We start from the raw sequence: 17,139 nt of genomic DNA on the forward strand, positions 1-17,139 counted from the left end.
ACATCTACAATAAGAACCTTAACCATATCCTGTTGGCAGTTTCTTCTACTGCCCCCCCCATCATGTACACACACATACCTTCAACCCGACAAGACACTGTGATGTTGTCATTGAGAAGCAGTGTGGGTACAGTCAGAAAAAGGAAGGGGAGGCTTATGAAAGTGTTCTTGGCTTTGGTGGGATCAACAGTGTGCCTCCGGGGAGAACAGTGGGTAAGCATTCCCTAATGCACTCCTCACTGTGGCTTTATAGAACACGTTGCCACAGCTAACCAGGGCCACTTGTATAAATGATTAGAAATAACATAGTTAAGTGTTTACCAAGTGCTGCACACAGACAAACCCTTCTGGTGCCCTAGGCTTCTCACTGGCTTCTGGGCTTCCCCTGTGATACTGATTTGGGGGGGGGGGGCGTGCTTGTGTGTTTTATTTGCAGAATGTGCACCCAGACTCTGTCTCCTGATACCCCTTGAATTATTATTATTTAACTCCCCAGCTGGACAGTAAGTCCCGTTTAAGCAGAGAACTGTTGACCTACACAGTGTCCTTTGTAGGGAGGTGAACAAGGAAGACATGCAGAACCCAAGTGTGGAGAAAGTGTTTGAATAAAATGTGCTTTCTCATGGATTCCTAGCCTGGTATGACATAGTACCATAGGGCTCTCATCAGTAAACACCTCTGCGTACCATAAGTTGGACAGTGATGCATTCGTGTGTGTGTGTGTGTGTGTGTGTGTGTGTGTGTGTGTGTGTGTGTATGTTAGTCTCTGCATCCTAGAAAGTCTTTACTACTGGGCTCACAGTCCATGGTGTCTTACCAAACCCTTTATGCTCCTAAGAAGAAAGAGCAAGATTCCAGCTGTCCTGCTGCAGAGCCCATGGTTCAAGATGTCCTAGATGGACTCAGCATCTCGTACTGGACATTCCTGGGAGGCAGTAGGCTGGCTGCATGGGACACTGGTAGGGAAGGGACACCTGGGCTTCTTTCTCTTCAGTTGGAAGAAGGCAACATTCTTCTTGCTACTGTTGCTGATTTCCAAATGATTAGACTAGGATTTTTTTGTGTTTGTTAGAATATGCATTCTAAGCTGAGCAATGGTGTTGCACTCCTTTAATCCTGGCACTCTGGAGGCAAAAGCAGGTGGGTCACTGAGTTCAAGACCAGCCTGGTCTATAAAGCTAGTTCTAGGACAGCCGGGGCTACATAGAGAAACCCTGTCTTGGGGGGAAATAAACCAAAAAACTGCATTCTGGGGCTCAATTAAAATGTCACCCTTGCCTGTCTAGGCACATTTCCCAATGTTGTTGTTCCCTGAGTCATTTCCACAGCTCCTTGCTTTTGAGACTTTTCTCAACCTTGACTCTTGTGTTCTTTTGTGTTCTGTCCTATTCTGTCTCCCGCTGTGGGTATCTGTGAGTTACAGCAAACATCTGTGGCCTTTAAGGACATTAAGGACAGACTTAGAGTCTCGTCTGGTGATCTTCTATATGCCACTGTGTCTAGTACAATTTCCAGTGTCTCATATACTTTTATGATTATTACTATGATGATGGTGGTGATGATGGAGTAATCTAATAAAGGCCCTAGCAAAGGCTACACGTCTACCTCTGGGCCCCTGGATAAAAAGGACATGGGTGTGCCAGTGTCACCCTGCGCTCCCAAATATCTCTACCATGCTTATGAAAGAGTTTGGTTTATAATATGAGAGGGAACAGAAGGGAACAGATCCTTCTAGAATCTAGAGGTTCCTTAGAGGCACTGGAAAATCCTTTTCCCTGGGACTCCCTGGGAGAAAGTACTATCGATCTGTCTTGACCTGTTGCTTAGGAACAGTGTCCTTCTGAGAGTGGACAGTCATTCGTGCCCAGGCATCCTGGCCTTAACTGAAATACCCTGGTCCTTGAACCGTATGGCAGAAGGTCTGGTTAGGTCCTAAGTCCAGCTTCAAAAGATACAGTGTCGGCTCGAGTGTCTTCTAGGAGGCAGTGACGTACTTGACAACACTGAGGGCTTGATTCTTGTCAGAGACCTCCTGCTCAGTAGCTTCCAAGTCTAGGCCACTTAGACAGGCAACTGTCTACTAATCTCATGGGAGCACTGTGGCTTTACAGCTCAGGCACCTTAAGTAGCTTCACACTGGGGATAAAATTAAATTCCTTAAATCTTTCCCTAAGTCTTTAAGGTTACGAACTCTGTCTGATCCTCTGCTATGGTCTTTCAGAATGATTAAGGTCAGGGATGTGGGTGTGTGTTGAAGCTTATCTCTGATCACCGTGGAGGAATGCGAGCCAAGAACTCTTTCAGACAGCCAACTTTGTCACCTAAGGCATAAAAGAAACAGTCAACCTTGTTTAGCGATCTGCCTTGTGTGGGGCTTGTTTATAAGTGGGTGAGGCATTAGGAATAACTCCAGGGAGCGAGCCAGGAAGCAAGGTAACAACACCAATAGGCGGGATGGTGAAGTTCCAGGCTCATTTTTTTTTTTTCCAGGTCATTGCTGTTCTTAGACAGATGTGCCATTTCTATGTTTTAGGTGCTCTATTTCTCTTTCCAATTATGGTGACAAATGCCAGCGCCTCCCTTACTGTCAGCTTGTGGCAGAGACAAGTGAGGTGTTTGGAATAGTGCTTGGCTTCGCTCCTGAGGAGGGTGGGGTACAAACACCCGGTAGAGTGAAGTGCCGTTTGCCTGGGGGGGAGGGCAGGTGTGTGTGTGTGTGTGTGTGTGTGTGTGTGTTATTTTCCACCTAGTTCTGTTTTGGGTTTTGCTCTTCAGGAAAACTGAGAGGTGTGTGCTCTCAGATTGGGTCAAGGACAGGTGAAGTTCATTCGAGGAGCCAGAAACCTAACTTGGTCCCTTGTGGTGACTTGGACAAGGGAGCTGAACACTGGACAGGGTAGTTGGACACAGGTAGGCTTAGACGTCTCTGAAATTCCTTACATTTTCTGTCAGTCCTTGACTAATGGCATGGGCCACACCATGCCTTCTATTTGACTGATATCTCTTATTGGCATACCAACCCTAGAGTAGGGGTCACCTGTTACCAATAGTTAATTCCCCCAGAGGCAGATGAGGTACTTCTATGTGTCTGGAAGGAATTCTCTGATTGAAGACAGCCAGGCTCCACTCCTAATTAGTGAGCCAGGGACCACCCAGGGACCATGAATTGCTAGGGATGAAAATGTATTGGTTTAATATCCAAATAACGCTATTCCCGTTATGCCCGTGTACTTCAGCGTTCCTGCTGTAAATTCTTAGGGCGGGAGACCGTGGTTCATTCTGCCACTTCCTTTCTGTGTGATGAGCCCAGGGTAGATTTTTCGTGTTCAGGAACCCTCCGTAGTTCTCAGCCTCCATTGTTAGAATCCCCTGGGGAGCTTTTCTCTCTTAGGATGCCCTCTCAGCTCTCCAGGCCAATTAGATGAGCCTCTGGGGGGCTGGGACCCAGATTCCCCAGGTGACCCCAAAGAGCAGCCCTACTAAGCACGGGCTGTGTGAGGGCTGGAAACCTGACTTATTAATCTCTGGTTCTCTAGAGCTCTATGCAGTGTGTGGCACAAGAGGGCTCTCGGTAGCTGTGAGCCCTTCCTGTCAGCATTGCCTCACAGGTGTAAACAGGAAGACCAGCGCAGAGCCTGCACCTTCCCAGTTCCTCAGCTGGCTATTTGCAACCCTATCCTTCTAGGAATATGAGTCAGATACAGGACTTCTCCTTGTTCTCGACCTACTCCACCCATCTGCGACACTCAAGTCCTTCACTATGCCCGGGGATTTATCTTTTTCCATACTGAATACCTCTCACGTCTATCAGAGCTCTTTTTTCCATACCCATCAGTACCATCCAAGGCCAGACGCCATCTTCAGTCCCCGAGACCAACTCCTGAACGAGACCAGCAGTGAATACTCCCAGAGCAACCGAGCCATTCTCCATTCTGTGGTCAAGACCATCTCTCGAAATTCAAATGTGATCCAATGCTCAAAATACACCCGTGAGTTTTGTTGCTCTTAAGGAACCTTTTCCCTGATCCAAAGGATTGTGTGGGCTGCTGTGTTCTAGTATACCAGGTGCCTTGGTCTGGTCCATGAAGTCCTGGGGTGCACTGTACAGTGACCCTGAGGTTGGGCCCATGGACCCTTGTGACCTATAAGGCCCAATGGTCCTGCTACAATGGCCTCGTGGACTGATCTACTTTCTCAACCTTCATCCGCCTTATCCCATCTTTGCCCACCATTACCTTTCTTATAGTACTGAATTCTGTCTCCCTCCCTCCCAGGAGGCTTTGTACGCCCATTTCTCCCACCTAGAACATTGTTTCCATCTTTCTATCCCTCCTTGCCTAATTAATTGCTAGTAACCTTTCATTTCCCATCTCGGGGGACCTCTAAGTTGGTGTAGCCCTCCCAGACTCCAGCCAAAAACCGTGCTCCCATCTCTGTGAGTCGGCAGCTCTCCTCCCATTGGTGGTGTTGCAGGCAGGCCCTATTGCCCACCTCACTGGAGTCCACATAAGCAGAGGCTATGGCTGACTTCCCTCATGCTCACCCTAGTGCAAGACAGAGAGATCGGGGCCACCAAGAAAGTGCACCGTGGCCATCTGGACGATCCCATTGTTCTCGCCGTACTGCTCCAAACTGTACTGGTCCAGCTGCTGTGTGACAAGGTAGTCCCTCCTCTCTCTCTTCCTCTCCTTCCTGAGACCCGTGTGGCTCCCAGCAGCACAGTTACGTAAAACAGCCCACATGGCTTGTCTGCTTAGCTCTATTTTTAGCAGCCTCCCAAAGATCTATTAATAGCTACTGCCACCAGTTACTTTTCTCTGGGAATCTTTTAATGTTTCTTTATCTCCTAAAACTTTCCCAACGTCGAGTTAGGGTTTTAAAGTAAGCCCTCTGTCCTCCCACTTTGGCCTACTCAGGTGTTTTGTTTAACTTTCTCAACATAGTTTTTGTTTGGTTTAATTTTTATTTATTTTCTTGTATAGGTGCATGGTATGTATGTGCACATGTGTGCGCATGGTGTGTGCCCATGCATTGCATGTACATGCATGGTGTGTGAAAGTACATGCTATTGTGCACATCTAAATGTTAGAGAACAGTCCTGTGAATTCGGTTCTTTCCTTCCACTTTTCTGTGGGTGCCAGGAATTGAACTCAGGTCTCCAGGCTTGCAGGGCAAGCGCCTTGAGCTATCTAACTTCTGCAGTTTTTGTCTTCCCGTTTTCTAATTTCACATCACAGTCTCATGTCACTCAGGTGCTCCACTCACATATTTGTGATTGTGGTCCCCACGATCTTGGGCCGGGGTGTGAAAGGCATCGGGGTGAGTGTCCTGGCTCCTGCAGTGGCTGCTAGGTTATTTCTACTGCACCCTTCTCTACGCTCAAACCCACTGGAAATAAAACGCTGCTTCTCATCTCAACACTTAGTCTTTGAACCTTCCCCAAACAGCAGAAAGAAATTGGACTAGACCTCAATTGTTTGGTTTTGTGACTTTCTAAGACTCTTTTTTTTGGGGGGGGGGTGTCTTTGAGCCTCACTTTACTGATCATATGTTAAAAAAATGCTTGGACTAGATTGAGAATTGCTCAGTAATGATATTAGGAACAATAATGGCAATTACCATATTAGCTGACATTTATTAAACACATCACATGGCCAAGCACTAAGTATCTCATGTATATTTTATCAGTTCATTTTAAAATTATTTATTCCCCTCCTTAGGCAAACAAAGCAGAGGTTTATGGCCTGTTTTATAGATCTTGGAACTCAGGCACAATGAGATTAAACTACAGATCTGGGAAGTTACAGAGACAGGATTTGAAGCCAGCAATACTGGCTCTAAGCCATCACTCATATATATATAATATATATATGTATAATATATATTATATATATATATATGATTCTCTATCTCTTGATCCACTCAGTGCTATGTTTTCTATTTTTCTTTAACACACACACACACACAGCCAAACCAAAGCAATAAAAAGAATAAAAAAAGAAGTGTGCACATACACACACACACAAAATACAAAAATTGGAATCATAATAAACAAGCAAGTGACCAACAAGACAAAAATGCCAAAACAAAGCAGAAATGAGACAGAGAGTCTACAAAAACATCACTGAGTTGCTTTGTGTTGGTCGACTGCTCCTGGGAATAGGGCCCGGGTATAGTGTGGTTAGTATACCCAGTAAGACTCTATTGGAGAAGGCTGGGTTTTCTCTTGCCAGTAAGTAGCACTTGAAGATGGCTTCTTGGTTAGTGAGAACCTGTTTCCATTTCCCCATCTTAGTGCTGGGACCCCATCAGGCTTGAACCTGTGCAGGCCTTGTGCATACAGTCTCTGTGAGTCCACATGTGCATCAGTCCAGTTGTGTCTTGAAGACACTGTTTCCCTGGAAGTAGTCATCTCTCTACTCTGGCTCTTACTATCTTTCCACCTGATTCTTTTTTTTTTTTTTAAGATTTATTTATTTATTTATTTATTTATTTATTTATTTATTATGTATACAGTGCTCTGCCTGCATGTACATGTGCAGCCAGAGGAGGGCATCAGATCACATTATACATGGTTGTGGGCCACCATGTGGTTGCTGGGAATTGAACTCAAGACCTCTGGAAAAGCAGTCAGTGCTCTTAACCGCTGAGCCATCTCTCCAGCCCCTGCTCCTGATTCTTGAGGAGGAGAGCAGTGATGAAGACATCCCATTTCAGACCGAGTACTCCAAAGTCTCACTCTACGCATTGTCCAGTTGTGAGTCTCTTTGTTAATTGCCATGTACCGCAACAGACTTTTCAGATGATGGCTGAGCAAGCACTGATCTATAGATTTATCAGTATGTCATTACAAGTCATTTTGTTGCTATGTTCCTTTAGCAGGATAACAGTAGTGGGTTTTCCACTAGGGTCCACGACCTACCTAGTCTCAAGACTTAACCCTGGCCACTTTTAGCAATGTCAGGTAAAGGTTCTGTTTTATGGAGTGAACCTTAAACCCAATCCAAAAGTGATTGGTTAACCCCATAACATTTGTGTCACTATTGTACAAATTATCTTACACAGTTGTAGGTGGTAGAGCTGATACCTGGATGATATTTATCCTTTGGTAACATGCAAAGTACTTTCCAGTACCATGCATGCATGCTAGTTGGTAGGGGTGAAGTCTTTAGTTAGGCCACCAGCTCAACAACTCCTAGTTCTATAACATATGTAAGTGTTGTTGTCAGCAATAGGACCTTACCGTCAGTATGTTGAGAGCAACCCATAGCCTTGGCGATAGCCTCTGATATTTGGGAGTTTCCAGAGGGCCCCATTGGCCAACGATTCAACAAAATGTAACCCATTCCTGGCACTGGAGGTTTTAGTTGATGGCATAATATGTCTGGTTGGGGCACTGTCTCCCCTATTATTTTCATGGCTCCATTTAGATTCCTTTCATGAATGTTCAGATTTTAGAAAGCTTCTACGGTAGTAGGTTTCCATGATTTGTTTTTCAAATGCCTGTTAGTATTAGTTGCCTCACATTCCTCCTCTACCAGTCTCTTCCATCCTCTTCCCTTTTTAATCCTCCTATTCTGTTTCCCCACTGTCTGTCCACAATGTGCTCTATTTCCTCTTCTGTGGGAGATTCCCTCTCCTGCCCATCCCCTCATGAGATACCTAGCCTTTGTGGTTATTCAGCTTATAGAACACATATTGAAGGCTTAAAAGATAGCGTGCACATATAAGAGAAAAAATACAGTATTTTTTAGTTCTAGGTTACCTCACTCAGCATGATTTTTTTTTCTAGCTGAATCTTGAGGTAGATTGACTCCCAGCTCCCTGAGGAACCACCACACTAGTTTTCATATGGCTATACAAGTTTGCATGACCACCAGCAATGAATAAGTGTTCCCCTTTCTCTGCATCCTCGCCAGCATGTGCTGTCATTTGTTTTACTGATCTTGGCCATTCTGACTGGTATAAGATGAAATCTCAAAGTTAATTTGCATTTCCCTGATGGCTAAGGATATTGATCATTTCTTTAAATGTTTCTCGGTCATTTGTTGTTTCATCTTTTGAGAATTCTCAGCTGAGTTCTGTATTCCACTTTTTAATTGTGTAACTTGTTTTCTTGATGTTCAGGTTTTTTAGTTCTTTATATATTCTGGATACTAATCCTCTATCAGATGTAGAATTGGTTGATTTCTTTCCACTCTGTAGGCATCATTTCAGAATGATGATGTTCTTTGCTATACAAAAGCTTTTCAGTTTCACTAGGTCACAATTATTAATTGTTGTTTTTAGTACATATGCTGTTGATGTCTTGTTCAGAAAGTCTATTTTGTGTCAATGTGTTCAAGGCTATTCCCACTTCCCTTCTATGAGGTTCAGGGTACCTGATCTTAAGTTGATGTCCTTGATCCATTTGGAGTTGAGTTTTGTGAAAGGTGATTATTAATATGAATTTATATCTTCATTTTTCTACATGTAGATATCTAGTTTGACCAGTACCATTTTCGAAGATGCACTCTTTCCTCCAGTGTGTATTTTTTGACTCATTGTCAAAACCCAGGTGCCCATAGGTGTGTGGACTTACATCTGGGTCTTTAATTTGAGTCTATTTATCAGCATGTCTGCTTTTTGCCAATACCATAGTGTGTCTATCCTTATAGCTTTGTAATACATCTAGAAATTGGGGGTGATGCTACCTCTGGCAGTTTTTTATTAATCAGTGTTGTTTTATCTATTCTGAATTTTGTGTGTTTCCATATGAGGTTGAAATTACCTTTTCAATTTCTGTAAATAATTGTGTTAGGATTTTGGTTGGGAATGCATAGAGTCATAGATTGCTGTTGGTAGGATGATCATTTTCAGTTTATTAATCCTACCAACCCATGAGCGTAGATGATCTTTCCATCTTCTGATATCTTCTTCAATTTCTTTCATTAAAATCTTAGAATATTTATTATCCAAGTCTTTCACTCGTTTGCTTAGAGTTAACGTAAGATGTGTGTGTGTGCATGTGTGTATGTGTATGCATGTGTGTGTGCTTGCATGTGTTGAGGGTATTGTGAAAAGTATTTTCCCCTGATTTCTTTCTTAGTCTGTTTGTCACTTTTTGTGAATGTTAATTTTGTATTCTGTTACTTCACTGAAAATATCTGTTGAAAAAATTTATGTCTTGAGGGATTTCTTTTCTGCTCCTATATATTGGGAGTGCTATATGCTTCTTTTGCCTAGTCATGGATTTGGTCTTATCATAGTGTCCCATATCTCCTGAATATTTTGTTCCTGGACTGTTTCAGTTAAGATGTTACCATGTCTTCAACACCTGAGGTTCTCTCTTCCATGCCTTATAATCTATTGGTGAAGCTTACCTCTAAGGTTCGTCTTTGATACTCTAAATACTGTATTTCCAGCTTTATTTTAGTTTGGGTTTTCTTTAGTGGTTTTATGTCTTTGTTAAGTTCTACTTTCATGTCTTTGATGGTTTTCATTAGTCCGTGAAACTCTGTTTTCACAGATTTCATTTAGGGATTTATTCATATCTTCTTTAAGGTCCTTGAACATATTCATAGTTGCTATTTCAGAATCTTGTCTTTTGCTTTTGCTATCTTGCATTCCTCAGGGCCTACAGCAATACACTGGCTGGCTTCCCAAGGAGGCACAGCATCTTGAGTGTTCACGTTTGTGCTTTCGTGTTGAGATCTAGGCATCTGGAGCTGGGGTGCTGGAGGTGTTTCTTGGTGTTGCTACCTAGTCTTATCTATGTTGAGCGAGTGTTCCATTCTTTGGTTTCTGTTACCTTCTCCTGGTACTAGGGTATGGTAGCTCTGGGGCCCCTAATACTGAGTGCTTCTTTGGGTCAGTGGGTGACAGAAAGGAATGGAGTTGAGCTAGGAGAAAAGGTTGATAAGGGCCCCCGGAAAGTGGTAGGATGCCTGGGGTCTGTACCAATATGCAGAGTCCCCTAGGGATGGAGGTGGAGTAGGAGGGTGGGCTCCCACAAACAGGCTGAAGAGACCACGATAGAGGACAGGAAGGAGTCGCAGTGGTCCCCGGATGCTGTAGAGAGAGTGCTGACACACAGGGATGGAGATGTGCTAGAAGAGCCAAACCCTCGCTCTTAAGTGGAGGACAGAGAGCCAGCTCTGCTAGTTAACTGTGTGGCCTGCCGGGCTGCTCCTATGTGCCCGTTTCCTACATCCCACATCAAAATGAAGAGCCTGCTATGACCACTATAGCAAAATGTCATAGCCTGGGCAACCGAGGACAAATATATTTATTTCCTCACAGGTCTGAGCCAGCAATGGTAGTTGTTTCCACAGCCCTGAGCTTGACTTACATATAGCTGTCTTTCTGGGTCCCCCATGGCCATCCCTTTACTCTGCTGCTTGTCAGTGATAGTATCTCCTCTTGAAGGACACTTAGCCTGCTGGATTAGGATCTGCCCTAACGACCCCACTTTGTCTTCATTACTTCTTTAGCTCTCTTGGCTCCAAATGTAGTCACAGTAAGGTTCTGGGGGCTTTAGGCTGAGACTTGGGAGACATGGTTAGGTCCTGATAAAGGGTTTTTATACAGTTTTAGGAGCATCTTGTGTCCCCTCCCTCTGCCAGCTCTAACTTTATACCTATCCTTCTTATATTCTTGGGCAGTGGGGGGCGGGCATGCAGGCCCTGCTGGCAACACGTGAGTGACATAGGGTGGAATCTGTCTGCTTGGCAGCTATTTCTAGAGTGGGGGGAAAAAAAAGGCCTTCCTTATTTTAGGTCGCTCATGGCATGGTTTACAGTCCTCAAGTTAACATTGGATGCCTTGAAGTCTTAGAAAAATATTATGATACGTTGCAGCCCTTCAGACTTGCATGGCATATTTACCTAAGGATGTTAGCTTGGTTTTCCAAAGTGGATTTGCCCTCCCAATAGGACTCTTCCCCCTTACAGCTGGCTAACGGAGACATCAGCACTTTTTGTAACAAATAGCAACAAACCGGTGCCTCAGGGAAGCCGAGTGCTGCTACATGCCTACCCCATAGGTTTCTGGGTTCACTGCCAGGCTTTGCTTTCCTTTCTGGGAGGCCATCCCACAGTCACAGCGTGTTAGAAGTGAACCATGCAGAAGGAGCCAGAAGACTGGGAGAAGGGAGCACCGCTGACTTAGGATTCTTTAATGAACTACCTGGAGAGCTGTGACTGTGACAAGACACTGGGGGGGGGGCGGGTAGGGGGAGGAGGGGAGCCTTTCAGAGAAAGCCAGGGCTGGAAGGAAGAGCAGAGCAGCAGCAAGCAGTGCGCTGGCTGTGTAGAGTACAGGCAGCAGCCATTGCCTGGGTGCCTGCACACACCCAGCACCACACACAGTCCCTGACACATGACCTTAACCTTTACACCACCCCGGAAGTCAGCTTCCACTTTCTCCCAAACCGAAGCTGAGGCTCTGAGATGCGGAACAGCCTGCCCAGGTACAACAGCAGGAGACCCTCTGTCCATCTGTAGACCTCACAGGGGAGGAAGGTGCCCAGGGCACAATCTGGGAGTGCTGTGAAGTAACCAGATAGACCAGAGAGGGAACAGCTGCCTCCTCCTCCTTCCAGAAGGAGTGCCCGGGTGCCCAGACCTGAAATGACCCTCGCAGCTTCAGAAACCTGAGGAATGAAGAAGGCAGCTCAGCCCGGCCTGTGGGTAAAAGTGAGCAGCCTTGAGGAAAGGGAAGTAATTCCCCCAGGGCTGATGCCAAGCTTCATGACTGCCAATGGGAGTGAACCAGAGAAACAGAAACCTTTAAACCTGAGCCAGACAAACTGAATTCCTAGACAGGAATCTGTCATCTCCCTTTCCCGCACACAGTCTGTACTCTGAGGAGACTCTGCTCCGTGGCTGTCCCTTGAGTGGCTTTGTGAGCACAGTGTTTTGTCAAGGGAAGAATGAGGGAAAATGAGAAACGCTGAACTCTGAATGTTCAACTAGCTTTGATTTAGTATGGTTTTGAGGCAGGCTCTCACTGTGTAGCCCAGGCTAGCTTCCGACCCAAAATGCACTGGGATATACCACTGTATACAGCATTTCCTAAATTTCTTATTTGACAGTACACACACACACACACACACACACACACACACACACACACACACACACACATGAACACGCACACAGTCACCCTGAAGGGGGTTTAGTGAGAAGTCCTGTCACGACACCTAAAATCACAAACCACACTCCACTCACACCTGAAGGCCTGAAGACATCTTGTGCCAAACGTTACCAGCATGGCCCCTTTCTCTCTCTCTCTCCTTTCCCTTTTCTCTTTTGTTCGTCTTTTCTTCTCTCTCCCTTTTTCACTCTCCCCTATCGCTCCCCCCTGCACACACTCTCACGCCCCGTCTCCCTCTTGATTTTACTCTCCAGATCTGAAATCTGAACACACCAAGTAGGCTGGCATCTCACGGGGAGGTGGCAGTTCTAATCTCTTGTCACTAATCTCCAGTGGGATCTGGACTGGTCTTTCTTGGGCCCATCTTCCATCTGTGAAGAGAGTCCTAAAGATCTGTAGTTTGCATCCGCTGTTCAAAAATGCCTTGTTCCACAGATTAGAGTTGAACTTTAAGAATTATATCACTTCTTTTAAAAGTGATTTCTCAAACAGCACTCATATGATCTCAATTTTTAATTGGATCCTTTGATGTGCTTATTTGATTTTTAGCTATCCTCAGCATTAATGCTGCCATCTCTTTTAGCTTAAAAATAACTTGAGATTCTCAATGTGAATTTTTTTAAATTGCTATGACACTTGTCATAACCTAATCTTTATGGATAAGGATTTTCTCAGTAATGTATAAAAATAATCTAGATCATTATTACATAAGAATGAAGTTCATTGTTTTTGTTGATTGACTTTATAATTAAATGGTTAAAGGTGAGTTTATGCTAGTTACATAGTCCAGGATCTGTTGCACTGTAAGTGTTTATTTCCAATAAGATTTTGTTATTTTAAATTGTTCAGCTGTGACATCTGAGGACCCTCCAGACACAACACAATGTCAAAATTCATTTACTATATGCAAAACAAAATATGTTTGGCTCTGCAATTGTATCAGTACGTACTGAAGACCATTAGTGGTTTTAGTAAAAGGCAAGGGACTTATAATTATAATAACCAAATAGTAACCAGTGTAGAAGAAGTGCAAGGAGAATCCTAATTAGTGAATTTGCTAATTGTTTTCTTCACTGTATGGCTGCTGTTGCCTGTCAGCAGAAACATATTATTGAATATTTGGGAAGAGAAAATTTACATGAAGACTGAGACGCAACCTACATACTAAGCACCAACACTGAGGAATTCTACCCCAGGGAATTTTAAGAAATAGGGCTTGGGTGACTGCTCAATTGATCGTTCTAAATTAAACTACAAAGTACTGGCTTTAAATCTGGCTTAGGAAAAACTTGGCTGGTATATGGGTTCTGCTGGCTTCCTGTGTCTTCTTTTATAAAATGTCTGCACCGATATACTAAGTGAAATAAAATACCAGTTGCCTAAAGCCAAGGCTTACCAAGGCAGACAGCAAGTTTCTTCAGGGGCAGCTTCACCCCCAAATATAAATCTGGGGCAGCACCCTAGACAGGCGTGCCTATTGTTTAATTACCTTTGTTTACAAGGAGTTCAACGACTGGCCTGTGGTCTGGCCGAGCTGGGAACATGGTAGTTGGGCTCAGACTCAACAGTGGTTCAAGCCTGGATGGCCCCTGTGGTTAATACCAGGCAGGAGACTATGGGGGTCATTGGTAACCGGCTTCAAGCTTGACCCTTCACAGTAAGACAAAAGGCCTGCACTACCCTCGGTAGCTGTCTTTGCATTCTTGAGACAAGAAAGGAGAGAGAGAGAGAGAGAGAGAGAGAGAGAGAGAGAGAGAGAGAGAGAGTGAGTGTCTGCGTATTTGCGTGCATGTGTATGTATTTCTGGGATGGAACCCAGGGCCTTAGACATACTAAGCCAAAGCTCCACCCACTGAGCCACACCCCCAGCTCGACTTTTTTTTTTTTTTTTTTTTTTTTGCAAATTCAGAGGTAGATTTATTTTTAAATCTTCATGGAGAAAACAAAGTGAACAGAAACACAGAATACAGATTGTATTGTTAGTTTTTCTTTACAATTTATTCATTTGATCTACAACTTTTATCAAGTTACTTACTCCTTTTTTAAAAAAGTTTCTTAATTTGAAGTAAATAGTTTATTTAGTGAGGTGTTTGTAAGTCATTTTTCTGCATTTATGGATACAAAACTATTTATCTAGATTATCTAAATACCCACAGCCCCTAAATCCATATTGGGAAGTTCTCAAGTTCTACAATGTTTAACAGCTAAAATCAGAATCACAGAAGAAATCTACAATTTCCTACTTGATAGTGTCTAATGTTGTGACTGTTAGCTGAAGTAGTTTTGTAATAAACTTAATTTTAATATTCAAATGCTTTAGACAGTACCTGGGATATAACAAGTATAGCTAAAACATTGTGTTTTTTATCCATCAGAAGTTCCATATCTACAAATCAAACAGGAATATTACATGTTTATCCTCATACTTAAAAATACTTCAGAATAGTGCTACTGCAAGACTCAGCTCTACCACACCTGGGCATATACCTGAAAGATCCCAGCTCGACTTTTATGTTATTTATGTCTTGGGAGAAGGGAAGTCTTAACCCACTGTCTCATCATCCATCCTTCCTTCTTTAAGCCCCCTCAGTCAGCAGTTTTTAAAGTCTGTCCCTGGAGCATTGGTATTGGCTTCACCTAGGAGCTTGAGAATGCAGATTCTCAGGTCTCACCCCACGTCCACTGTGCCAGGAGGCCCAGCAGGCTCAGCCAGCTGTGCGTTGACCGCTTGGAAGCCCAGGGCTCCCAGAAATGGCTCACGTGTGCAGAGCGGGCATCCAAGGACCATATTTGGGTCCTTGCTCAAGTCACAGCAACTGCCCTGGGAGGCAGTTTGCGCTCAGGTGCTTAGCTTGTTTAGTTTGGGTTCCTAACCTTCTCTCCTCGCTTACGAGACTTGCTGTGGACAGTCTTGCAGAATGATGGCCGCTGGCCTGAACGCAGACACGCAGTCAGAGTCCTCCTCCCGCTGTCAGGATTTCTGCCTCCTCAGCACTGGAGTTACATGTGTGTGTCACTATGCCCAGATTTCCACAAAGAAGATCAAACCTAGCTCCTCAGGCTTGCCTAGCAAGCATTTTATCTCCCTAGCCACTGGTCTTTCTTTCTTTCTTTCTTTCTTTCTTTTTTTTTTTTTTCTTGTTTTGTTTTGGGTTGTTGTTGTTTTTTTTGTTTTTGTTTTTGTTTTTGTTTTTGTTTTTTGACACAGGGTTTCTCTGTGTAGCTTTGATTGCCTTGGACTCACTTTGTAGACCAAGCTGGCCTCGAACTCACAGAGGTATGCCTCCCTGAGTGCTGAGATTAGTGGTGCCCAGCCTAATTTATTCTTTTTTGTTTGTTTGTTTGTTTGTTTGTTTTTGAGACAGGGTTTCTCTGTGTAGCCTTGGCTGTCCTAGAGTTGCTTTGTAGACCAGGCTGGCCTCGAACTCACAGTGATCCGCCTGCCTCTGCCTCCCGAGTGCTGGGATTAAAGTCATGCGCCACCACGCCTGGCCTGAATTTATTCTTCAAGTCACATCTCTAAATATCCTCCAATCTCTTATCGCTCACCACAACTCTGACCAACTCCTTCCGCCTTCCACCTGGGGTGTAGAGAGATGATGGTGGGAGCGTGAGGAGGAAGGAGATGCCTGCTTTTCTCCTTAGAGAGGCCCGTGGTTGGGGAAGGAAAGGACGGTAATCCTGCTGTCTTAGCCCCTCTATCTTATTGGGCTCAGCCTGGGCCGCTGTGTGTCAGGGGCCTGACAACATCACCCACCCCTGCAGATGTCCTGTTTCGACTGGCCACACTGCACTTTGGCCCGAGTCCCTGAACTTTCCCCTTCTGGAGAGTGGAAATCTCTCGCCCTGCGATCATTTCCTCCCGGTCACCTCCACAGCTGAGAGTTAATATTGATTAGACCCCTGTTTCTGTGTAGAGGGGAGACCAGTGCCCAACCAGCCATAGCAGGTACCAGCCAGACCAGGCCCAGCTGTGCTGCATCTCAACCTTTGGAGCCACTGCTCAGAAACCCTGACTCCAAGACTGGGAATTTCTGCACACTGAAGGGGAGACTTTGCTTAGATAACTTTCTGTGTGGTGCAAAGAGGGAATAAGAAGGCAGAACACGAAAGTGTCAGTAATGCTGCCCCCCTGCCCCATGATGGGTTGCCTTGGTGACAGCCTCCTCTGGAAACAACACCTGGGTATGTTGGGGGAGGCAGGAGAGCTGCTGATGGTTGGTCATGTAGGAGGAAGAAAGGAAATATAGGAAAGGAAATATATATATATTTTGTTTTATTTATATATTTATATAAATATTTATACATATAGAATATATTATTTCATTTTAATTTTGGTGTGTTTTGAGACAGGGTTTCTTTGTGTAGTCCTGGCTTTCCTGGAACTCACTCTGAAGATCAGGCTAAAGGCATGCATCACCACTGCTTTTTATTTTTTATGTGCATTGACATTTTGTTTGCGTGTGTTTGTGTGTGTGTGTGTGTGTGCGCGCGCGCGTGTGCGTGTGTGTGAAGGTGTCAGATACCCTGGAACTGGAGTTACAGACCATTATGACCTGCCAGGTGGGTGCTGGGAATTGAACCAGGATCCTCTGGAAGAGCAGCCAGTGTTCTTAACCTCTGAGCCATCTCTCCAGCCTCTAGGATATAATCTTTTAAGTTGCCTGAAATGCCATCTCCAAATAGCCCAAGTGATGCTCAACATTTCGTTACCAGGATGTAGATGTCCATAGTTAGAACCTCAGTGGAAATTATAGATCCTCTGTGAGAAGGACCCTGGCATGTCAGTGTAGACAGTTGAACTCAAACCTTACCAAGCTTAGGACAAAGCGAATAGTAGGCATGTTTGACAAGGAGGAATGCGGGCGGGGGAGGGGAGCATGTCAGAGGAAGAAAAGAGCAGAAGACACCCTGGAACCAGGCATAGGCTCGCTTCCGCCATTCGCACCCTCTGCCATGCTTACTTCCTGTCCTTGTCTATAGCCTTTCTCAAGCAAATATGTGG

The 17,139-nt window shown here is 44.5% G+C and overlaps 1 protein-coding gene across 5 annotated transcripts in view; it reads left to right on the plus strand.

Annotated features, from left to right (window-relative positions):
• MAPK4 (mitogen-activated protein kinase 4) overlaps window positions 1–17,139 on the plus strand; it is a 138,620-nt gene that overhangs the window by 60,685 nt on the left and 60,796 nt on the right. The gene's annotated exons all lie outside the window — the stretch shown is intronic.

This window comes from Acomys minous, assembly GCF_964271855.1.
Source record: "Acomys minous genome assembly, chromosome: 4".
Taxonomy (NCBI): domain Eukaryota; kingdom Metazoa; phylum Chordata; class Mammalia; order Rodentia; family Muridae; genus Acomys; species Acomys minous.